Genomic DNA, 26,794 nt, shown 5'->3' with positions numbered 1-26,794 from the left:
GGTACAGAAAGTGAAGGGGAGCACGATCACAAACGGCCAAACAGACACTCAGGGGTACAGAAAGTGAAGGGGAGCGCGATCACAAACGGGCGACAGCACAGACACTCGGGGTACAGGCAACACCACAGACACAGTGAGAAGGCAGGCACAGAGGGTCTGGTGGCGCTGTGAGGGGAGGGGAGCGACCTACCCTGAGGTCAAGGGTCGCTACCACTGCCTCACAGCGGCCGCCATTTAAGGGTAGCCGGGGAGGCGGGGTCAGCTGGGAGGCGGGAGGGGGGCGGGTAGGTGGGAAAAAAGCGGGAAAAGCGGCGGTAGGCCTCGAGAAAGGCGAGGAGGCCTGGGAAAACAAAAAGTACCAAAAAGGGTACAAAAATGAGAGAAAAACGAGGGAAAAGCGGCGGAGGACGAGGGGGACGGCGGGGGCAGTTATAACAACAGGCACTCGGGATACACGGAAGAGAAAGGGGAGCGCGATCACAAACGGGCAAACAGACACTCAGGGGTACAGAAAGTGAAGGGGAGCGCGATCACAAACGGCCAAATAGACACTCAGGGGTACAGAAAGGGGAGCGCGATCACAAACGGGCGACAGCACAGACACTTGGGGTACAGGCAACACCACAGACACAGTGAGAAGGCAGGCACAAAGGGTCTGGTGGCGCTGTGAGGGCAGGGGAGCGACCTACCCTGAGGTCAAGGGTCGCTACCACTGCCTCGCAGCGGCCGCCATTTAAGGGTAGCCGGGGAGGCGGGGTCAGCTGGGAGGCGGGAGGGGGGCGGGTAGGTGGGAAGTTTTTTGGGCGGCTGTCTTAGGTCGGCCAAACTGACGTACACTTCGATTTCTCCAATGCAGCTGTGTTGCACAGCCGGGTTGGCGAAACAGCACAGGCTAAAATCTAGTGTCTAAGTGGCAGGCTAAGCTGCTCAGACCAATCCTGGCTTTGCTGTCATGCTAGGTATAGCATGATACCAGCACTAGGACTGCAAGGGAAGCCTGTGCTAGTGTCCCAGGGACTGTTGGAACACCATCAGGAACGAGACGAGAAGCAAGGCGGCCTGCATCGGCAGGACAGCTATGCTTTTTTTATTATTATTTCCACAGTTCCTGTCCCCACCTTTAGATTTGCTGCAACCGCCACTGATTGTATAGGCATATAATGCCCTCCTCTGTGAGAGAAAATTGAAGAAAGAGGCCTAGCTTCTGCTCCAGCCAGTGCCTCATGCGATTTTTTCAGTAAACATGCTCCATGTGACTCATGATTAGGGCCTACATCATAGATTATCTAATGCAGTCCTCACTTTAATTGACACAGCCCTAGTGTTATACAAATGACAAAAGCAATGTTCAGCCAATAATGCGCTATTAGAAACATCTTTGATTTTCACACACAGCAGAACACTTTGAATCAGATAGGAATGCAAAATGCTTTACTTCACTTGGTTAATCAAGTTGAGTAAATATTATAAACTCTTATAAAAGATCTTCTACTGCTTCATTTGCTGCTTGTACACTTCGCCAAGGATTCAGATGTACATTATTAATTTTGCAGTATATTTCTTTAGTGTAAGTGTTTTATAATACCCAGTTACATACATTGATGAATATGTGAAGGCAGACACAAAATACTGATTTGTCTTTTTCTTGTTTAGTATTTAACGATAGAAATGTCAAAATACTTGCTTGACTAATGTAATCTGCGTAATTAGTTGTCTCTCTCACTCCTTGCCTTTAAACAGAATATGCCTATGTAATTTTGAAGGTATCTTCATTTTTTTAAAAATGTTTTAAAATAAAGAATGCTCCTGACAAATAATTGAATCAGAATATTACAATTATTAGGCATAAATCTATCGAATTGTGAGCCACAAAATGGCCAATTAAGTGCAGTTTTACCTGCAACATTGTATTCAAATACATGTTTAATGTTTTCAGAACGTAAATGACGTCTTTATTCTGACAATTGCATAGTAAAACTACAGTATGAAGGAAAAGGTGCAGTTCTCAAATAAAAGTATTTAGGGGGTCACCGACCATGGGAGCACCGCCAACAGGCTGGCGGTGCTCCCATGAGCATTCTGACCGCGGCGGTTCAGCCGCGGTCAGAAGCGGAAAGTCGGCGGTCTCCCGCCGACTTCCCGCTGCTCGGGGGAATCCTCCATGGCTGCGGAGCGCGCTCCGCAGCCATGGGGATTCTGACACCCCCTACCGCCATCCTGTTCCTGGCGGGTCTCCCGCCAGGAACAGGATGGCGGTAGGGGGTGCGGCGGGGCCCCTGTGGGCCCCTGCAGTGCCCATGCTAATGGCATGGGCACTGCAGGGGCCCCCGTAAGAGGGCCCCACTGTGTATTTCAGTGTCTGCAATGCAGACACTGAAATATGCGACGGGTGCAAACTGCACCCGTCGCACCCCTGCAACTACGCCGGCTCAGTCCTCGTTGCAGGGGCATTTCCTCTGGGCCGGCGGGCGCTCTTTTGGAGAGCGCCCGCCGGCCCAGAGGAAATGTCTGAATGGCCGCCGCGGTCTTATGACCGCGGTGCGGTCATTTGGCGGCTCCCTCCAGGCGGGCGGCGCCCGCCACCCGCCGGGCTCAGAATGAGCCCCTTAATGTTCAAATATCGAAAATGGGAAATAATTATGATGAAAAATACCCAACAAGTAAAGTGTCTCCTGGTGGAACACATCAGCTAATTATGATTGCAGTCGGGGCTTGCGCTAATTGAAAGAAGCATGGTGGTGCGCGCGGGAGTATTGGGGGGAATTAAATTAAATAAAAAAATAATAATAATAAAAAAACATTTACCTCTGCTACCTCGCCACTCCTCTGCCTCCTCCTGCCTCCCAGCAGGCAGGAACAGGCTCCCAGCCTCCCCAGAGCCAATCCTGATGCTGTTTAGAGCAGCGCTAGGATTGGCTGGGAGCGCCCAGCCAGGGCGCTCCCAGGCAGACTGGGAGCCTGTGTAGGCTCTCGCCTGCCAAGAAATCTTGTTGCTGGGCTGGAAAGAGCCCTGTGCGCATGTGTGTTTGGCCAGCCCTAGACGGCCGACCAACCACACATGTGCTGTGAGGGAGAGTGTCCCGCCCTTTTTTCCCAAAAAACAATCATAAACACAGTTTATGATTGTTTTTTGGAAAAAAAGGTTTGCAACTGCTGCTGCTCCTTATGTAGGAGTCACCCCGTATGACTGTCAATGCAATAATTACAATATATCACTTGTATGTATTGGATATTACTTTGCATTTCCTGAAAGTCTGGGTACAAAGGTGCTGCTCTGGCACTGAGCATACAATATTAGATATCTGTGGACATCTATCCCAGAATGGCTTTTAAACTCCCTGTCTGAATAACACAGACCGATCATTTGCAATTTTTATACTCAATCTTCTACTACTCAATCTTTTGCTGTTCATTATTCATTACTTTAAAAAAGCTCAGTGGAGGAGAATTTTTTTTTATCATTCAATGAATAGTTCCGGTGTAGCTTTAAAAGATCCAGAATACAAATAAACGGTCACAGTCCAAATTTCTAAATTCAAAAATATTGCACACTTTAATTTCATAGATATTCTTCTTCATTCGCTTATGCAGATCAGTGAACCCCTTTCTTCAAAAGAGTTTCAAAGTAGCTTCTTCTTAAATACAAATCACAATGGATGTCTCACAGCAATTAAAACAAATAACAATTGAAGAAATAGGACAGATCTGTCTATTTAAGGGCCATGTTTGTATATAACCATACCGCATGAAGAGGAATCATCAGAAGCAATGGAAAATTACTAAGAACAGTGAGTCAATTGTTTGTATTTAATCTACTTACATACTTTAGTACAATTATTTTAGTGTTCTCAGTACATTTTATTTGCAGGAAATATGGATTCTTATGGGCACAGTAGCAGCTGGGAATATTATAAAAGGTCTGCACGTTTATCATCCAACAACAGGAGAGAAAATAAACAGTTTTTCACATGTGATACTAAACATTGTGTACAACTGATAAAATGTCATTATGGTAGAGCCTGTATAGGGTAAAACTATCTGCAAAACAAGCTATCCTTTTTTGAACAAAGAAGCAATATTTGAAATTTCTATCAAAAAGCACCTCTGCATGTATATTGGATGAAATATAGTCACAAAATTTATCAGATACAATTCCAAATTAAACAACAAATTTGGGTTCCTTTGAGAAGAGGTATGTAAAAAAAGGCTACCACAGAAAGAACATTACTGGAGACACCAGTGGAAAACACTTGACCCAATGGGGCTCAGTGATTAAGATTACATGGAATGTTTCAGATAATTGGTACATAAGTAACCTTGAAACATGCATGAAAGCTTTTATGATGTCTGACAAAGAATGTCCCGATTTTAACTTAAGAAGAAGGAATAGATGGATAGATAGATAGATAGATAGATAGATAGATAGATAGATAGATAGATAGATAGATAGATAGATAGATAGATAGTTAGATAGCACTCAGTATGAAGTTAACCAGTGGGTATAGCAGGCTACTCCACTGCCCCATGCAATTTGCTGTAATGGGTGGAAGAAAATGTTGAATGACAGAATAATGGGCCATTGAATTAAGAGAGTTGGAAAAATCCTAAAAGTAAGAATATTATGCAGAGAATGGTTTAAAAAACAAACTGTCTTAGCTAACGGCAGATCTAAAAATGAGAGATTTAGTCAATAAAAATTGTGTTATATTGAATGGTAGTTGGGCACTTGTGCGTATGCGTGCTTTTATAGATTCAGAAAGTACTAACCAAAGGTGTGCACAGCCACGGTTCTATAAAATGGTTAATAGATATTCACAGATATTGGAAGAATTATGACAAGTCAGATTAAAATGTGATATCAAATACTGCATTAGTTACTGCAAGTTACTGTAAACAAAAAGTGAACTTTGTTTGTCAATGCTCGTAATTCACGTTAAAATGTGGCCAACAAAATGGAAGAAAATTACGTAGAATTATGTTTATAATTAGGGGGTTGGAATGAAAGAAAGCTTTTTTTTTGTGGCCTTCGTGAAATTCAAAAACACTTTAAAGGTTGCAAAGTTTCTCACATCGCAGCCTTCATATTACAATTAGGTAATGACGGCCTAAGTGTGGGCCCTACAACTCCCTCCCTTTGGTCAGAAGGGAGACTACTCGAAGAAGAAATATAGCAATACTAAATGAATATGAAAAAACTTAGAATTACACAATAACATAATTTAGTAATTCAAACAACTACTGAAAGCTGTAAAAATGGCAAAGTAAAAACAGTAAAAGCTATTAAAAATTTATAATATATATATTTTTTTAACAATCACGAAATTAGAGGGTTTAGGAGGCATTAGAAGTGCAGGATGGTGCTAGCGCGCCTGGTCCTTAGTAAGTAAACTTACAAGGGGACGCATATAGGTTGATGAACCTTTTGGATCGCATCGAGTATCCTAGTTAAGCAGTAGACCATTGAACTATTAGCATCACTATAATCAATAACGAACTTTAATAAAACCCCTATCTAATAAGAAATACCATCAATCTCAATAAGGTTAATTGCTTTTATTTCCTATTAGTTACAATCTAATCAAAATCTTTATTCAACTTTATTGTTAATTAGACTTTATTAATCATCACAAAAACATTTTCATTAAAAGAATCTCAAGCTATCAAAGTACAATATAAAGCCAGCAATTTTCAACATTAGTGGAATAATTCAGCAATGCAATTTAGTCAGTCAATTGTCACCATGAAAGTCACCTTTGTCAGCCTACCTAACCCAGTTTAGCATCGGCATGTGGGTCTTCATGCGAAAACAATTTAGACAAAACATTACTTTGGAAAAATCTATCTAAGAAAGAAAAATATTTAAAACAGCGCAGTTGGTACCTAGAAGAAAAAGCACGCATTAGTCAGTAACATTGTTATAGCTACCTATCCAAGATGGATCAGCAACGAGTCAGTCTTCATCTCTAGGTCATCAGTCATCAGCAAAGTATCAGGCTCACAAAGGGTAAGCCCAATTATCAGCAATTCGGACAGCGTCTCCTGACGTCATCAACTTTCGCCTCTCCGTTCTGAATTTTCTCCCCTTGTCATGACTTTTTATTAGGGTCTCTCAGTCCGTTTCACTAATTGCTAATTGGTCAACCTTATCAGAAGTTATGACTCTAACCTATAGTTTTTGTTTACCGCATGTACCCGTCTATTCAGGATTCAAGTTCCATTAGTTTGATTGGTTCTTCTGTCAATGAGAATATCATCCGGCTCTTCAGGTAACAAAATTGTTGCCCCCAGTCTTTTGGTCAGTGCTTCCATTGTTCAAGTCCTGGGAAAGTACGTTTAGACTACACTACACATAATTGTATCAATGTGTCCTCATCATCTCGTGTCTACTGGTACATTTGCAGAATTCTCTAGCAGAACCTTCTGAACTCTGTACAGTTCAAGGTCCTTTTCTCCAGTTCCAGTCCTCAGAAGCCTTGTCGCGTCTCCACGTTAAAGCAGGCAAGGCCCAGCGAAAACCAGGCCTCCAGTATGGCTAAGTTAATAATACGAATTAACGTAAAACATAGGTTATACATCCAAATATGACATATAAATACGTTTTTAATGAATATTTTTCATTATTTAGAATCTTGTTAATACACATGGTGACCATTCCCCGTGGGCACATTTGGCTCATATGCGTTATTTTCACATATTAGTTTCTTTATCGAATTTCCTCATTAGTATTCACACGCAAATCATTAAAAATGTCTTATATTAGCATATCTGCTCCAACAATGGTATCCCTAAAACAGTTACCATGTTCATACTACCTTTAGGGTCAAAGAAGGATCCAACATCCACAGATGCCAGATCCATGGAGGCCTGAAGAGCAAGTTCCAAGGAACAAACATGGTCAATACCAGCTCATTCAGCAGAAGCCAAAGGCATTAGTACCAGGAGTGCAGCCTCAGAAGAGGTGCCAGACGCCTTAGAACTTGGAGCGGAAGCATTCATCCAAAGTGGAGGAGGTGACTCATGATAAGCATCCTGCAGCAACAGTAGCAACAGAGTACAACACTGTAGGGGCACCGGCAAAGTACACACAAGCAGATTCTTATCTGTAGTCTGTGACAATTGTGTAGCAAGGCATAAATCTAATTAACACTTGAAAGAGCACCATAGACCACACAGGCTAGAAACACAAAGATCTGTTCACGTCTCAGTAGCAAGGACACTCCATAGTACTGGACCATATGTTCACGCTACAGAAGGACAGGTGGCAATTCCATGGCTATTTGGCCTTGATGTAGAACATTTATCACGGAGCAACAAAAATAGAACCAAAATAGTGATCAACAGGGATAACACAAGTGGAATGCCTCCAAAAACGCTTGAAAATAAGGAATGCATAAAAGATGGAATCACTCCAAGTACAGTCTGAAATCCAGAAAGAAATTGAGACCCAATCACCTAAAAAATGTGCACCATTCCAGCGATATTAGAAGCATTAAAAATGTGATGCACTAAGTTCACCAAAATGCAGTGGCAAGTTAGTGCGCAAGAGCGAGTGTACTTCTGAAGAAGATCGGGCAACTTGGAGATCATAAGTTTCTCAGACAGATGTTAGTGCCAAGTCTTGTTTAAGCAATAGGGCTCTCAGCTGCCTTAGCTTATCAAAGTTAATTTTAGGAATAGGGACTTTTGGCCAGAACATAGCTTCCCTAGTTGCAGGAGAATATAATATATGAATAGTGCAAGTCATGACCATGGAACAAGTTACTATATAGGTGTTACCTAGCTTCATTCCACAGTAACTTTGATCATTTAAGATAAAGTAACTTCCATTAGAAAGTAACAGAAATACTGACTCAATCAAGTATACGGATCTCCCTTCAAATAGCACAGTAAGTTAGCATGGATATATTACAAGCCCCATGACGTGCTATCTCTTTACAGATTAATTATTGGACCTCTTTGTTCCTGCTCATACATCTGTAATTGAAGGCAAGAAATTAGACTTCAAGTAAAATAATTCCACCTATTTGCTCATATCTGCCTGCTTGAAAATGCTTAACCATTGGGTGAAATGAAATGTAGACATTGGTAAATAAATGAAACCATTAATGAGCCATATGTCTGAATGTGTTTTAGCTACTGTGAGGTAGTTTCTCTAAATGCTCTGTATGAAACATAGTGTAGTTTTTCATGTTTCTTTACACCATCACCTGTTATAAATATGGCAAGTTATAAGGCAAAAACAATTGCGTCAGATTGCAATATATCCATGGCACACAGTTCGGTTTTAAAACCTGCAATGTCCAACTGAATTGAAAAATTGATCTTAATTGACTTTGACCATGCTGAAGCATAGAACTGTCATTTTGTATGATATCAAATGTAAATGACAAAATACTTTTAATTGGATAAATACAAGGAAACAATGTAGTCATGCCATTATCGACAACAGCCAATGTTTTTTCAAATTTCTCTTATCAATTTTTTGCAACCATTTAGCTGATTAGTGTTGAGAAATTTTCCATATTTCATTGTAACTGGTATATATGAAGTGTTTATCACATAGAGATCTGGGACCTAATAAAAAGTCCTGTAAATCCATACTGTTTGAAAGAAGAAATAAGTGTTGTTTAACTACAGACAGGGTGGATTGCTCTAACCATTGCTGGCTTAACAATAAAATGAAACGCGGTCTGTGGGGACAGGACCAGAAACATAGGGGAACTTTTTCAAATATTATTGAGGACATGCTACAGGTGTTGTTAAAAGAATTTCCACAGTGTATAGTTAAAAACAGCACATGAAATATTAACTCTGTGTAAATAGGGATGTGCATAATGATGGTAGCAAAACATTTCACCATAATTTGCAGTATTCAAATACAAATCCTCAGTATTGAATACCGCATACGATTCTAATTGAGATAGCATAGCAGAAACATTGGCAACATCCCGTTAATCAGAAATTATAGCTGGGGTTACAATGCCATCAATAGCAATCTTAAAAACAAGGAATTTGCAATGTCTCTGTGGGACCAGATTTTCATAGGGGGCCTTATCCTGACCAATACCATCATGGTCAGAAAGTGCAGTAATGTTCACAAGATACAAGTCTTGTTTGACTTTATGTGAGGAAGATTGGGGCATAAGTACTTCAGCTACCAGTTTTGGAGAAGAATGATCTGGAAAGTAGTATCCATTCAACAGCAAAAAAGAAAACTGTAACAAATGCAATACAGATGAAAAGAAAAAACAATGAAAGAAAAATCCAAAGGTAGGACCATGGAGGAATCAGATAAGTCTAATTCAACCAAAACAAAAGCACAGGCACACCATGTAAAGACGCATTTGAAGGATTTGAAGAAAAATCATCAGTGTCAGCAAAATAACCATAAGGCTATTTGTCCAAACACAAGGACATCATGAGGCAAAAGAGAGCAGGTAGGTACCTCTAAATTCAGTTGATAATAAACAATTTAATTGCCAGGAGCAACAGTGCAAAACTCTAAATTCAAATCAGAAACATATCCTGTATTTGCAATAGTAACAAGCATGATTGGAAGTTTAGCATCAGAAGACCCCTGCCGGGAGTACAAATATTATGACTGCTAAATGCGCATAGAGGGATCTCTTGCAGGGTAGAGAGAAGAGATAAGGAATAACCCAGATACCCTTGTGGCCTGCTGTTGAGTACTGGCCACATGATGTACCTTGGTCAAATCAGTAGTTACTTGCCGTTTCTGTTTCTGTTTTCAAGCAGTGGCAAAATCACAGTTTCAGTACCTTGAACAGCAAGGACAGCCATTGGAGCATGACAGGATGAGCCAAACTCTTTCTTGTCTGCAATATATGAATAACATGAGCCCATGGCAAAGCATTTTTAAGAGCTGCCTCATTTCCCCAAAGCAACTTATACTTAATAGCATTACATTTAAAACCCCTGAATCCATCAAAGCTCCACTAATGTAAAGTAACATTATAGGACTTGACTAAGTAATAGGAATCACACACAATAAGTGTGGGGAATTATAGATCTGCATTCTGCAGTGTCAAAGCCAAAGCTTTCAATTCATCTAGCTGAGCGATAGTCACCAAAGTTTCTGTATATGTTTATTGTGCCTAAAATACACCATCATTCATGACACCTTTTACTGCAGCACATGCTGCAAAGTACTTGATTAATACCAACCATGGGCTGGGCTGAACTATCAGTATATATTATGTAATCATATTGATTTAGAGGCACAATTTAACTAGAGGTAGGATAATCTTGGTCTCAATGCAGGGGCAAATACATAATCTACTTCCGTAGCTGTTAAGGTAGCGGCCTACTGGATCCATCGCAGATGTAAGGCTTTTGCATTAAGGACACTTGCCTTTGTCACAGCCTGTAGGACTGGAATGGGAGGGACCACAATCATGCATTTCCCTTATGACAAAGGATTTTCCTTTTAGGGCAGCTGTTTGAACTGTAGTCAGAACTTTTTCTGTTGATACGAAACACATTTATGCATTGACTATGAATGCAATTCATATACAATTAGTACAGTGTCACCTTCATTAAAGATTACATAAGTGTGACCACTAGCAGTTATGTGGACGGCTAAATAAGTAGTATTTACACAAGTATGCAAGTGTTTAGGTGAAAGCATGTCTGTTTGTAATGTTCTGAGAATAGAAGTATGCTCTGTAGTCCAATGTTTATCAGAAAAGTTGGGAGAAATTAAATCTCACAACAGTTAAACCTGTTGACCATAATCTGGTATGTATGTTCTACCAAAGTTTAGAAAACCTAGAAGTGATTGAAGCTTTTTAAAAGTATTTGGTGGTTGTAAGAGAGCACACTTCTCTAACAAATGTGGTGCAAGGCTTCTGCTTTCACTTGACAATTCATATCCTAGAAACAGGACACTGAGAAAACCAAGTTTAGATTTTGGAAAATTGAATTTATAGCCATGGTCAGGGATCCCTAAAACTATACAATTCACTTAGGCCAAATATCTGGTTAAATCATCATCTGTGAGGTGAATGTTATTAACATAAGACAATGCTTCTGAGTCTTTGTCTTGTAAAATTGACATTACAGTGGCAGCAAACAGATCTGGATTGTTCTTGTACCGTTGTGGAAGCCTAGGGAATCTTACCTGTGTCTCTAATATTGGTAAAACCTTTCACATCCCTGCTTTCAGGTGCTATATTTGACCAAAACAACACACTGGAAATGTCCAGTGTGGTTTTGCATTTTTTATGAACAAATTATTCATTAAATATGTACTGTGAGAATTTTGTATTGCAAAACTCAGTGCATGGCTGCTTAAATGTCTATAGTCTATGACTATATCTGGTTCAGCTACAGCAAATAATGGATTATTCATAGGATAGATACATGTTTCAATAACACCTTGATATTCTAATTGTGACAGAATGTCCCTAACGGGGCATTTCGCTTCATGTTAAATTGGGTATTGTGGTTGCACTTGTAGACTGGACCTTATAGATATTACATGATAAGGCAGATCCTCATTCCAGCCTACTTGATTGTGCTATAATACTGGGGCTTGGGCAAGAGCCCATTCTATGGTATATGCTACTTTAACTTCTATTGGAATAAGAACAGAAAAGGGTGGTCATTTTACATCCACCCCCTGTGGGACTTTTCTAACAAACTCAGTTAGCCAATCTACCTCAGCCAAGATAATGTCATATGCATTAGTAAAATTCTGTCAGAATATTACTTTAGCAGTTCACAGGATATCACCCTCGATTTTTAAATTATAGTTTTTGTTATGGAAGTTTCAATTTATTTTTCATGATGAGATCAGAGGAGTGTTGTGAGTACATTTTTGGTTTTACATACTCTTTCTGTCTGCATTCACTTAATCCTACTCTCTCTGGTTGTCTGTCTGAAGAGACCTAAAAGGAACAAGAAAGACCTGTATTAGAATACTGATACATCTCAGGCTATTTAATTGTATCACGGTTACATAAATTATAACATTTTTCAGTGGACTCCGGTTGCGGAGAACCACTTCATGTTTTTAGTTTTATCTTTATTTTTATCCCAGCTCTTTTTTAAAAGACTCAGGTGTCTACTTGGTGGGATCTGTGTCAGATTTTCATTCAATTGGTGGCTTACCAGGCCTAGCTCCCAAATTATCACAACCTTTAGATGTGTAGGTCTCAGAAATAATTTTAGGTAGCATGCATTCCTGCTCTGCAACGGGAACCAAAGGGAGATGTTGTCATATTACCTCAATTACTAGTTAAAATAATTCAGGACACCCTGGCAAAGTTGTCATTTATTATTATCCCCAAATCCAGGGTAGGAGTGGGAGGCACCTGCGGAGTTTTACTTCATGAAATTCTGCAGAGTTACATAAAAAGTCCGTGAGATTCCGGGGAGTTATACCCACCCCTCGAATCAGTGGAAGAAGCAGGCATCACCATCTGTAATGTGCCACTTGACACTTACTAGATAGAGCCAGACACAGTAGCAACAAAAGAAGATGCTTCATGGTGATCATAAAGAAGATCGAAATAAAATGTTAGGAATCTCCGCCTTCAGACCACTTCCTACCTTGAGCCCTCATTTTCCAGCATCATTAAGGTGCCACCGATAAAAGTGGGAGGGTATGCAGGCACCCAAGACAATTCACACACCTCAATAGGCGGCCATGCTCTTTGAATAAAAAACTCTTTCAAGATGAATAGGTCATTTGACCTCCTAATAAACCATCCAGACTTCCCTCCTGTGCATGCTGCCAGCGCATAACCAAAGGGCTCATGATAATGCTCCACACCTCCCAAATGCCCCTGCTGCAGTGCATCATACTGCTCCCCTCCGCAGGCTAGCACATGAGCAGAGAACACACCTGAAGTTGGTGGGATAGAAAACTGCTTGTCCAGCAAAATGCTCATAACAAGCATTTTACAATAGGAATCAAAGTGTGGCTCTTACCTGAATCTGCAAGATAGAAAAACATTCAGGAAGCTGGGAGGAGGGAGAAACCCTCTGTACTGACTGATGTCAGTAGTTGTAAATATAAAATAAATACTACTGGTATGTGTGAGAGAACTTAGTGAATAGTAAACTTCATCTCTGGGAGGCAGGGACTGCTCACAGGGTAAACCTTGGCCCAGTCGGCAGCACTGGGTTATCTTTTGGTGGGCCTGGTCGGCCAGGGTCAACAGTCAGCCCTTTCTTCATCTACAGTGTGCCACCATGCTTGACATTGTCTGGCCCTCATGAGCATCCCTCCTGCATGCCGTGGCTCCTCTTGAACTATCTGGCAGCTTCAACGAGCACCTCAATGTGGTCAGAGGCCTCAAGGTTAACACAGCCATGACATGCAGCTTCACTAAAGTCCTAGATCATGGCCCAGGGCATTTTGGGTAGGTCACACAGGTAGCATGGTTGTCTTCTAGAAGCCTGCTGTGATGAGGACATCTTGCTGTTGCTGCCACCCCTTCTGGGGGAAGACGAAGAAGAAGAAGGATCACAGACAATATCTGTGCTCTTGGGTCTTCTCTAGCCCTTACAATGAGCAGCTGGAGGTGGGTTTCTGTACCTGATGCTCAGACCCACAGCTCCTCTTCTCTCAGGGCCCTGCAGTTGCCTCAGAAGAAGCATGTTCGTTCAAAGAGAAACTTGCACAACTCGGTTGCAAGGCCTTCTGGGAGCAGCAGTCTATCACTGCAGGGAGGGGTCATTTAAAGGACCCTGTTTTAGGGCTGTACTAGAGCAACCTGGCTTGCTTCTACTCATCGTTTGTCTAGTGCTGATTAATTCTGCCAGCAGAGGGGTGCAATTTATTAGCAATTTTGTGTTACAAAAGTAACACAGAATTACTAAATTCCTCCAATTCCACCTGCAGAATAAAAAATTCTTCCCACTCTTAGCTAGGAGCCACACCATTTTCATTTTGAATTAGTTTAAGCACTTCATGCAAAACAGAAGTTGAAGACAGTACCCCATGCAGCTCAATCTTCAACTGGAAGAACCATACCAATTGGAAGATACAAAGTGAGAATTCTGAACTTATATTGGGGTCCCGTATGGGGAAACACTGCTTCAAGTTGATTTATTTTGTGCAATCTAAAATGGAATTTCCTCCCGTTTGGTGGTAATTTTACCCATAATGGCATTAATAGATACTGGACTAATGATAGGCACAGCGGACTGTGGGTGCCGAATATGAGGAGCCCTTGCTGGGGCAGTAGTTAGAATATGCATAATAAACTGCATTAGTTGTCTGATTATTCTAAGTAGGTGGCTTAGAAAGGCAAGCATTTCAAGTTAATTTAATGCTCCTGCAGGTTGTTCCCTCATTCCTGAGAAGACTCAGGCCCTCATTTCGACTTCGAGGCTCCTTTGCGAAGATCACCATTGAAGCGGGTGTCAAAAGACCGCCAGTGTTGGCAGCCGGAAGACCACCGTATAATGAGTCATTTATGGATTTCTGCCCATAAACAGGCAGAAATCCGACACCATCGGCCTGACAGATGGTGGATGAGAGGTGGTTCCACCCCCAGCACTACCACGCCAGAAGGACATCCGTCTGCCATATTACGAGCAGTAATATGGCACAGCGGTCCTTGCACAGCGGTGCAGCATTGGCCGTGGAACTTCCTACATTCACCCCCTCCTGGACGACCACCTCGTTGTGGGCTGCTGTGCAACCCAGAATGGTAGATGGACTGACCGGAAGAGGGGGGTGTGTGTGTGGTAGGTGCATGTGTGTGGTGAGTGCATGTATATGTGCAAGCATGTGTGTGTGTTGGAATAGGTGAATGCGTGAATGCATGTTTGGCTTTATGAGTGCGTGGTGGTGTGTATAAATGTGGAGTGTGGGGTTGTTTGTATATATGTGTGTGGTTGGGTGGGGTGTTTGTATGTGTGCGTGTGGTTGGGTGGGGTCGTTTGTATGTATGCATGTGGTTGGGTGGGGGTGTCTGTATGTATGCGCAGGGTGGGGTGGGGTGGGGGTGTTTGTATGTATGCGTGCGGTAGGGTGGGGGTGTTTGTATATATGCTTGAAGTTGGGTGGGGTGCTTGTATGTATGCATGCAGTTGGGTTGGGTGTTTGTATGTATGCATGTGGTTGGGTGGGGGTGCTTGTGTATATGCGTGCGGTTGGGTGGGGTGTTTGCATGTATGCGTGCGGTTGGGTGGGGGTGTTTGCATGAATGTATGCGGTTGTGTGGGGGGGTGTGTCAGGAAGTGTGTGGGTGAAAGGATGTGTATGTCTGCAAGTGTTTGGACATGTAGGGGTGCATGTGCCACAACAGGAATGGGGATTCCTGTTGCCAGGCGCACTATTGCCAGTGTTTTTGTGGCGGGGCTACCGCTGCAAAAAGCCTGATGGTTTGCTGCCTCGTAATATGGCCAGTCGTGTTAGGCATGCCACAGGCCTGGAGGAGTTCACCGCCGGCCGCACTTGGTTGACAGCACTGGTGGGCTGGCAGCGTTGTGGTGGTTTGGCTAGGGCCAAATCTCTGAACTCATGATGAGGCAGTATTTACCACCAGGACCACGGCGGTAAGACTGCCACCACGATTGTGGTGGTCTTAAGTCTGCCACACTCGTAATGAGGGCCTAAGTCTGACATTTTGAATAGCATGTGGAAGGGTGCCTTGGAACCAATTATGGTGTTCCTGGTATGTTAATCTGATTCTAAATATTCATAAGGTTTATATGCAGCTGGAAATTGATCTGCAATGTATGTGTAACATGTCAGTGTGTTGGCGTCGACTGCGGGAAAATTAACCCAAGAATATTTGTATTGTATTTTTTGCATCTAGAAAGCGTATTAGACCTGGAAGGCATCAAAGTGCTAGAATTAAGCAAACTCGGAAAAACAGAACCACCAGAACTAAAGTCAATCAACAAAGAGAAATCGGTCCCTTGCAGTGACTATTTAGCAAACAGACACATTTTAACTTGCTTCTGAAAAGGCAGATGCATCCTCAGAGACCAGATGTAAGCAGGAAGGGAGTTCCATAACCTTGTTGCTGCTACCATGAAGGCATGTTCACCCAATCTTGCCTTACTACTTCATGGAACCATCACCTTAAATTGTCCTGCTAATCTCAAAGTCCTCAAGGGGGGTAAATCAATTCAAGGCAGTCTTAAGATAGTGGGACTCCTTCCCATAGAGGGCTTTATGTGTCAAACCCAGTACTTTAAATAGAACCCGCTAATTTACAGGCAGCCAATGCAGGTATCTCAGGCCTTCCCTAACCGAGCAATGTCTGGTATGTCCAAGAACCAAATGGGTGGTGATATTCTGGATGATTTGGAGCTTGTTCAATGAAATCTGGTTCACATTAAGATTCAGGGTGTTGCAGTAGTCTAAATGTGTGGTAATAAGAGCAATGTTCATTGCCTCCCTGAGCTCTTTAGGAGGATAATCCAAGATTTTCTTCAGAGCTCCAATCATCCAGAAACATGAACTCACAGTTCTATTTACCCGGGTGTCAAAACACAGGTGTTGGACCTGGCCCTTTTTACAGGGTCATCCCCAAACTTTTTGCCTCCTTCCGCCTATTTTTTCTGACCTGTTTTTGTTGGCTTAAGGACTCTGGGCACTTTACCACTGCTAACCAGTGGTAAAGTCCATATGCTGTCTGTGTAAATTGTATTGGTGATTGTTTTTTCCGTGTTTGGCATATCTGATTTACTGGTAAGTCCCTAGTAGAGTGTACTGGAGATGCCCAGGGCCTGTAAATCAAATGCTATTAGTGGGCCTGCAGCACTGATTGTACACCCACATAAGTAGACCTGTAAACATGGCTCAGACCTTTCCCTGCAATGTCTGTGTGTACAGTTTTAAACTGCCAATTCGACCTGACAAGTGTACCCCCTTGCCATGCCTAAGCCTTCCCTTTGTATACATGTAAGGCCCACCGAAGGTAGGCCCTTGGGAGCTCCAGGGGTAGGGCCATTTAGTGGTGTGTTTTTACATGTCCTAACAGTGAAATACTACCAAATTAGTTTTTCACTGTTGCAAGGCCTATCTCTCTCATAAGTTAACATGGAGTTTGCCTTTAAATATCCTTAAAGTGCAGTTTGCCCTTTGGGAGCAGATAGTGATTGGGCATTTGGGGTCTCTGAACTCACAATGTAAAAATACATCTTTTTGTAAAGTTGGTTTTTAGATTGTAAGTTCGAAAATGCCACTTTTAGAAAGTGGGCATTTTCTTGCTTAAACCACTCTGTGACTCTGCTTGCTTGTGTATTTCCTGTCTGGGTCAGACTGACAGTGAGCTGGGGTGTAGCCTGCATATCCTGATGACCCATCTGGGATAGAGTAGAGGGAGGAGAGTTCACTTACACCTGAGAGGGCTGTGCCTGAGCTCACACAATGCAGTTGCCAACCCCCTGCTGTGAGTTTGGAGTGACGCCTGGGCAAAGCAGGATCTTTTGAACAACAGAGACTTTCCTTTGACATTTGCCAATTTCAAAGTCATAAATGGGTATAATTAGTGGACCCAAAACCCCAGATTTTCAGATAACTTCTGGATTCAAGAAGAACCTCTGCCAAGGAGAAAAGCTGAAGAGCCGGAGGAGAGGTATTGCCTCTGTGCCTGTGCTTTGCTTGGTTGGCCTGCAGTTGCTGCTTCTGCCTGAAGAGGACAAAGACTGGACTTTTTTGGTATATTCCTGCTTGTGAAGAATATCCAAGGGCTTGGATTGAGCTTGCCTCCTGTTCTGAAGTCCCAGGGCCATCAAAGAATTCCTCTGCCAGCACCTGGACTCTGCTGTGACTCCTGCCCTGCCAAGTGGTGCCCTTTCCAGTTCCTGGGCCATTGAAAGGTGAAGCTGGTAGAACAAGGTCTGACATCCAAGCACAAGAAACGGGGAAACTTTTGACGCACCACCTTCAACGCGGCTGTAAAAAAATGAGGTCACCGCCTTGCACTTGAAATCCAAGCACTACCTGCATCGCAGCTGGATAAACGATGCAACACCCGCTTGCGGTTGCTGAAAATGATGTAAAACTCACAAAGCCTGGTTTTCCCAACACCCTGCGGGTGGTTTTTTTCATGCATCGCCGCTGGACGTCAAAATCATATTGAACCTGCGTGGATCTGAGGTGCCCGACCGGAAATCGACGCATCGCTCTCTTGCGAAGAGAAAAGCTACTCATTGCCTACAGACCGGAGAAAAAACTATGGGCAGCTTCACTTGCGAGTAAGGAATCACCGCATCACTGTCTTTTCCAATGCACACTCACCCATGCAGCTTTATGTTTTACGAAAACCAGGTACTTTGTGTAACACCAATGTTTTTATTGTTTTCTATGGAATAAGACAATTTTTACTTTAAAAAATCATAACTTGACTTGTGTATGTTGGATTTTTGTTGTTTTGGTCTTGTTTGATTTAGATAAATACTGCCTATTATTCTAAACTGACGTGGTGTCCATTTTGTAGTGTTTTCACTGTGTTACTGTGTGTGTTGGTACAAATACTTATAGAGTAAGGGTCCCTGCAGGACAGAGTGCAAACTGACTACAACCAGAGACACCATTTCTAACAATGGGGTGTTATCAAACACCACTCCCAGGTTTTTGACCTCTCTAATAAGAACAGATAGCATACCACAACAGTCAGGCCACCAACGATTGTTCCAAATACAACAATCCATACCAAACTGCATGATCTCTATTTTCTCCCCTTTCATTTTCAACCAATTCTCCCTCATCCATCTGCTGACTTCTCCCATACACATCCTAATCCTGTCTGCTACCTCTCCAAGACATCCAAGATGGATACAATAATGCGGCTATCATCCGCATAGAATGAAACCTCAAATCCGAAAGACCACACCAATTTTGCCAAAGGGGTGATGTATAGGTTGAAAAGGGTGGGGCTTAAGGATGACCCCTGTGGGACCCCACACGGAAGCTGAAAAGGTACTGCTCTGAAATGTCCACAGCTGACCATAATAGTCCTGTCAACTAAAAACGTCTCCAGCAGAATGAGAGCCATGTCCTTCAGTCCGGCCTCCCGTAGCCTATGCACCAACAGATATGGAGAAATGGTGTTCAAGGCTGCCAAAAGGTCTAACATGACCAATACAGCTGCCCCACCCTGATCTACTTACCTTTGAATCAGATCCATGGTACAAATAACAGCTGACTCAGTGATATGGTGCATTCTGCAATGGGTCCAGGAGATCACAATCAAAAAGATACTCAGACAATTCCTTATTGATATACTTCTTCTGAATCCTAGCAGGGATTGGCAGGAAAGAAATGGGGCACAGATGTTTCAAATCACTGGGGTCCCCATCTGACTTCTTCAGAAGGATGACCACTCCCTTCTTCCAGGCCTGTGGGTAAACCCCGGGTCCTTGGGTCTCCACGAAGATCTTCTCTAAGACCTCAGCCAGAAGGTCAGGACCAGCTGCAATACCCTAGGAGGGTCTTCCACCCAACAGGGTCTTAATCTCATAGGCTGGCAGCAGGGAGAATCTATCTAGGCATCAGGGGCTATGTTAGTCTAAAGCCCCCCCTTCCTCACCCAATGGGGATGGAAAACTGGCGCCTCAGAACTGTAAGTGGAAACTAAGAACTCTGCATGGATTATGTCACTTTATCACAGAAGATTTAATTATTCTTAATCTCCTGTTGCATTGGGGATCCCTAAAGGTATGCTTCGCTTTGAACAATTCTATGGGGGCATTAATAGCAGACCTTATACTCTGGACAAAATAATTAGGTTTTGCAGTTTTAATAGCACTTTTGTATTTAAGAGTAAGCTCATTGAGTTTCAACTGCTCTTTCAGATTGAGGACCAATTTCTATCCCTGCTCTTGCCTTCTACGCTGCCTTTGGAGCTCTGTGAGCTCTGCAAAGAACCCCTGGGTCTTCCTACCCTTAATGCTGCATCTTCTCAAGGGGGCAGCCTCATCTACTGCTAATCTGACCCAATTATTAAAGTTCTCTGTCAAGGTACCCAGGCCTAAAACAACCTTCTCCTTGTGGTTTTCCAGGGCATGGGCAAACCCCCAATTTCTGGAACACTGTGGTGCTCCAGTGTCTCATAGATCTTAAAACAAAATTAGACTACGATTAGACCAGTCTAACTTCAAGCACTCACTAATAGTCAGGGTCTCCTGAGTGGAGAAGATTCCATCTAGAGTATGTCCAGCTAAATAGGTGGGGAGCTTCACTCATTGAATCAGGCCAACACTATGCATAAGGTCCAGAAAAGCTTCTCTATCCTGATACTGCTCCTCTTCTAGATATAAATTAAAATCCCCAAGGATAGGAGCATTTAAAGACTAGCACGCTTCACTACACAGCATGTGCTAATGCAGAGGCACTCCAAAGAATAAACACATTTGCTTTTATTAGCTCCTTGTGCCACATCCATGAAAGTAACATCTCCACTGATATTGGCAAGCTCATGAGCATTTACATGTGCAGCTGTTGCCTGTCTACAACTAACAGGAATGGTCACTGGTTGTGAAATATCTAATGAATAGAATTCAAAGAACGGAAACACTATAGTGGGGTAATCCATTTAAAAGGTTCAAGCTTGAACAAGCTATACATAAATAAGTGCTTCCAATTAATCTGAGGAGGGTGAATCCTTTTCACCACAGATGTCATTGTGTAGAGGTGAAAAAGGAGCCTGGGGTGCATGCAAGAAAAACTACTCAGGAGAACCATTAAGTAAGTTCTTCACCTTGAACGCTGGTATGCCATGTTATATGGATCTTATGAATTTAGTAGGACTGTGTATATAACAACAAGAACTTCACACTATAGAGTCTTAGACCTGATTTAGAAATTGGTGCAAGAGTTACTCTATCACAACAGTGATGGATATTCCCTCCGCTGAAATCTAAATCCCTTTTTATCCTATGAGATTTAGATTTAGGCAGATGGGATATCTGTCACCATTGTGACAGGGTAACTCCTCTGCCAATATCTAAATCAAGCCCTTAATCTTCATATATCATCAGTACCACATCCAAACCCCTAAACTAATCACGGTAATAGATATTATTGATAACCTCAAACATGAACACTCCGTTTCCCAAGGAATCCATGAAAACAGATCTAAACCTTTTGCTTTGTTACTCTTACACGCAAGGCATGAAAATACATTTTCAAAATATTAATTGAAATGATCACATACTTGTACAGAAATAATGAGCTGCCATTACTAGACAGATGGGATGTGTTACTGTAATCAGCATTAGGAAAATGATAGAAAATACAAACAATGGTAATTGTTACTAATGTTATCTCGCTCCTATCTGTTACTAATGCTACACTAAAGAGCACATAGCGGGAGTACCCTCTGCCAGATCAGTCTGGCGTAGTATAAGTCTCTATTCATTAGTCTTGGGTGTCAGGAAGCTGGTCTAAGTGTACAGGTTGCCTTTGCTTGCAGGATGAAGGTCACAGTCTGCAGGGCAGCATCTCAGTCACAGTTCAAGGCGGTTTTATAATAATCCCAGCATGAAGTGCTCCTCTCCACAAGTATGTCATGGATTCTGTTTATGTAATAACACACTTTCCATATCGCACTGTGCTAGAGGTGCAGAACAGCTACTTTTGGTTGTCTAGCAAAAATGGGTTGTCTCCTAATGAGCACAGAAAAAGAAAATGTGTTCTGATTGTATATCCCTAAATTAAATGTGCAGACTACAGAGTGACAATGCCCACCAGGAATAAATGCAAATGCAGCACATTCTGATGTTAGTGGAAAATATGAAAAAAATCACTCATAGAAAAAGATGAAAAGCAAAAGATGAAAATCTAAAATGTAGACTAAGCACGGGCCCTACGGTAACACTAGTACCAAAATGTTAAATGTCATCTCCCAAACATAAAGGACCTGATAATGAACTCACTGTGCCAAGGTAACCCTCCTTATGTGAAGGATCACTATTCAAATCAACTTACAGGGAAGGTGTACAGGAATTCTATGGTCCTTGACCTATCTAGAGGTCTGTCCTCCAACTGTCTAACAAGACTCCTGGTTAATAACTGAGGCTTAATTTTGGAGCGGAATTTTCATATTTGACTCCTGACAGTTACATGTCTGATGCCAAAATTACGTTTGTGTTTTCCTTCCTGCTTACAGGTTCTTTCTCCTTCTTTAATCCACTTTCTGCAGGAGATAAGAATAACCTCATTTTTTTACTGATCAAGTGTCTAGCGATGGATATTCGGTAGAATGTTAATTTAGCCTCATTCTTCCCCTGATTTGTTTTGTCCTCATAAACACGTCAAATAGTATTAAGGTTGGGATTACCATAAATTCATACTTGATAGCGGCTGATATAATATTACTTATGGAGTACCAGAATTTTGTTAGGACTGTACAGTTCACAAACATGTGTACCTCATCATTGTTAAGGGTCCCACCAGTCGTACATAAAAAGTAATAGGATTTTAGTGATTTTGCCAACTTGCTAGTAGTGCAGTATGCCATAAGCAGAGGACAAAAGTGATTGGAAGATTGAAAATAGAATAAAGGATGTTAAAAGATACTTAAAGTGACTCCTCAGAATGGGCAGAGATCTACGCACTGTAAAGTATAGGAAAAAACAAAAAAGTTTATTTAACTCTCACACATAAATAGCAGCAATTATGTTATGTTACATAGTAATGTAAATCCATTTTATATATTTATTTTGCATATTGAACAAACTAAAAAACACCAAAGCACTATTAATTTAATTTTGAATTCAATATTTAATAAATGGAAATATATTAAGTTAGGGAAAACGGAGCAACATGGTGTCGGCGTAGAGGGAGCGGCTCACCTGCCCCGCCCACCAGGACCCAAGCAGACAGTCGCTGAATCTGCGGCCAAACGGTCGCAACCGAAAGCGCGGTCCTCGATCGCACGCCGTTTACAGAGAGCTCGGGGGTCTGAGCTCTCCTCGGCCGCCCAGGGCCGCCTAGGACATCGCTGTGAAGAGGAGAGACGAAGCGGCAGCAGCGGCGCTCGGGAGGAGGACGCCGAGCGCTGCATGGACCGCGGTATGTCAGAGGAGCCGGCTGACTCGGATTAGATTCCCCACGAGATTCAGCACTCTCCTGGAGGCCGGTGGAATCACAGAAGCGGTATGGCACGACAAGGGTGTGTGTAATTGTTTTTCTCACCCAGAGGAGAGGAGGGTGAGATTAAGCTATTCTTTTGTCCCCCCCCAAGTGGTCTATTCATGCTGAGACTGCAGTAACTAGGTGGAGAGTATCTCCAATACTGACATTGATTTGTAGATTGTTAATTAACCCTTCTCCCCCCGTTAATACGGATTATTAAGTCAAGCTGCTGAGCAACCTCCACAGGTTAAATTAGCCGACATTTTTCCTCACGGCTAGGGGAAAAGTAGGGCGCTAAAGAAGGGGAGAAGAGAATTAAAAGGCTTGGGGACTCCAATGTTGTTGGGCCTACAAGTTGATTTATCTTGGCACCTATACACACCGCTATGGTTTTTGAGAAATGATACGAAACAAAAAATAATTGATGCACTAACGACAGTCGGTGGTGCAATTGGATGTATTGGGTCATTATTCCATGTGTTAAAAGCAAATATGGCACCCAAGGCTACCCGGAACCCTGGAGACAAGAATGAAGGAGCTAAGATGACGCGTATTGGAAGAGATAAAGGAGAACCAGCACGAGCAAATACACATCTGACTTCAATAGCAGTCAAAACAGTTGGGAAAAACATGCCAGGATTGGGGAAAGATGTTAAGACAAGCGACAGCATTACCCCCTCACTGGAAATCAAGGGCAAAGGTAAAAGCCAATCTACTATCATGACTTTTCTTGCAGGCGGGGCACAAGATAGTGTCTCTGTAACCCCTTCCTCTGAAAATAATAATACATTAGGTAAAGAATCTACTCTCCCAAATATTACTAGCAGGAAGTTATGTACTGAGAACAACGAACCTTCCGTTAAATCTATACAAGACACTGAGAATATATTGGAGATTAAAGATGGGGAGATCAGAGAAAAGGAGTTTGGTCCCCTCACGGGGAGCAACCATCCCCAAACACAACAATTTGATCAGACCGAGCAGCCGGAGCCTCGAAGTAGGGAAGGAACTGTAATTATAACGGGACCTATCGCGGAAAGGGTGGATCTACATGAAGTTCATGGAAGCCCTAAAAGATGGGGTAAAACAACTGGGAAAGATTCTCAACTCGTGGACTGGGGCAAAGATAGCAGCGATAAATTTTACTCTTTGACAGAAGAGTCTGATCCCAGCAGTATTGAATACAGCTTGAGTGAGTCTGAAAAGATAGTGAAACATCGGCGACTGGAAATATATCTTCAAGTAATGAGCTTACAGTGCGGCAGCCGCGCCGACAGCGGAAATCCGTGAAAATACGGCCCTGCTCTCAGGAGGGCTCTGAGAACTCGACATCTATGGGCGGCAAGACTTTAAAATGGGACTACTCTGGTATTAGGCTTGCAGATACTCCCACCATAAGTAACCAGGGCTCAACTAATGGTAAAATGGAAATAGATACAGGAGCTCGCCCCGACAATTCGTCCACGATGGGTAATGAGGCAGGGATGCTGCAGTCAATATACAGTTCAATTAAAGAGCTGCAAACAGAGACTAGGATCGAAAGCCGACGTGCAAGGATCGCCACAAAGAGGCTGCAGGGCTCGGTTCATAAGGTTGTAAAATCATGCACAGAAATCGAAGCAAAGCTAGGTTCGATGGAAGAAAGGATAGTCGCAGTTGAGGAGGAGGTCGATACACTCAAAGAACAGAGTGCTGTGAGAAATGAACAATTGACGGATGTTATGTGGAAAATGGAAGATTTTGAGAATAGACAGAGAAGGAACAACCTTCGATTTCTGGGTATACCGGAAGGGCTAGAAAGAAGTAATATACAGACTTATATGGTCAACCTCTTACGTGAGTCTTCCCGGAACTGGGGAACTGGGATTGGGAGAACGAGCTGCAGCGGGTCCACAGGTTCCCGTTAACCCGGCGGGAGGGGGTCAACGGGCAGACTCTAAATACCCTAGAGCTATCTTAGTCTATTTTGGAAATTATTTGCTACGACAGGAGATATCTGTCAAGGCTCGCCCTAAAACTCCATGCACGGTGGATGGGGTTACCTTCTTCACTCGCCCTGATTTCTGTCATGCCACTGTCAAGCGGAGATGGCGGCTTAGACAGCTCATCAAACCATTCTTAGATAAAGGAGGAGAGGCATACTTGTTGGCCCCTGCTCGACTCAAAACAGTTATGAATGGGAAAGTAAAAGTATTGACGTCAGAAATCAAAGCAAAAGAATATCTGATGGGGATTCAGTAACAGAGTATAGAGATATATGGAAGACAAAGGGGCTTGAGAGATCCCACTTATACACGACACCAACATCCAGGCCACTATTGGTCTGATTGCTCAACAGGATGGGGGACCAGCCCCGGGGAGGGGGGATGGGAGCTTGGAAGGGGGATGGAGGGGACTGGTCCGGGGTGGAGGAGGGGGGAAGGGAATGGGGGAGGGAATGGGAAAGAGGAGAAGGAGGGGAGGGGGGGAAGGGACAGGAAAACGTGGGAGTAAAAAGGAAAGGAATGGATTAAGGGAAGTAACAGAAATGGAGAAAATAGAAAGAGGGGAACAAAGGGAGAAGAAAACTCGAGAGAGAGAGAGCAGTTAGATACAAAGATTTGTGGGGGCAGAAAAAGAAATGGAAAAAAATGAAACAAAAAATAGTAAATGGTTAGGCTTCGAATTGTTTCAATAAATATATGCGGACTTAATGACCCTCGTAAAAGAAGGAGAGTGGTTGAGGAATTAAAAACCTTCAAGGCAGATATCTATTGTCTACAGGAGACACATGTGGAATACAAAAATATTGGATTTCTTGGTTCACTTGGTATGAAAGTGATAGTTCGATCAGCACAAGAGGCTAGAACTAAAGGGGTGGCGACACTAGACCGGACTAATAAATTACATTTCATAAGGCAGAAGGCGGACAGGGGAGGGAGATGGGTAATTGTAGAGTGTAGCTATGGGCATAGTAGCTTTACACTATGCTCTTTATATGGGGCAGTCACGGACGACCCAGTAGTTTTAGGTACCCTCGCTATTGAGCTAACAGGATGGGCCCCTCCCTATATTCTATGTGGTGATTAAATTTTAACGGCTCCTGGGAGGGATTACAGGATGTACTGGCGCCCACAACTAAGAAGTATCGGGGGCGTAAACCTCGGGTATATAAGGCAATGGTCGCCATCCAGAAAGAACTAGGACTAGTGGATGCTTGGGTGAGATTATGTAACCCAGACCCCGGGTATACTTATTATTCGGCTCCTCATGTGAAATTAGCACGACTCGACTATTTTTTGATCTCTCCTGTATTATTAAATCAGGGTAGGATGGAATCATATCCACGGGTTGTATCAGATCATAACCCCCTAGTATTGGATCTGGAATTGGACGGGCTAGAATCAAGGGCTAGGGGATGGACATTTGAAAGGGGACTCCTTAAGGATCCGGAATATTGCAAGTATATGAGTAACTGGTTAGTTGAATTTCTGGGGTTTAACCAAGGGTCAGCTCCAGTGGAGATAGTTTGGGATACCTTAAAGGCAGGAATACGAGGTGAAACATTGAGTTTTAGTATTAAAAAGCAGAAAAATGCCCAAAGCAGAATAAGGGATCTCCAAATGAAGTTAAGGGCATTAGAAAGACAATTGGTCATTGCAATAGAAACTGGGGTTGACATAAAAAGGGCTCAGGAGGAAGTCGTTATAGCCAAAGCAGCAATCAATGAGATTATGGCTCAAA

The sequence above is a fragment of the Pleurodeles waltl genome, chromosome 1_2 (assembly GCF_031143425.1).
Source record: "Pleurodeles waltl isolate 20211129_DDA chromosome 1_2, aPleWal1.hap1.20221129, whole genome shotgun sequence".
In the NCBI taxonomy this organism is placed as follows: domain Eukaryota; kingdom Metazoa; phylum Chordata; class Amphibia; order Caudata; family Salamandridae; genus Pleurodeles; species Pleurodeles waltl.
Note: the sequence above shows the minus strand (reverse complement) of the source record.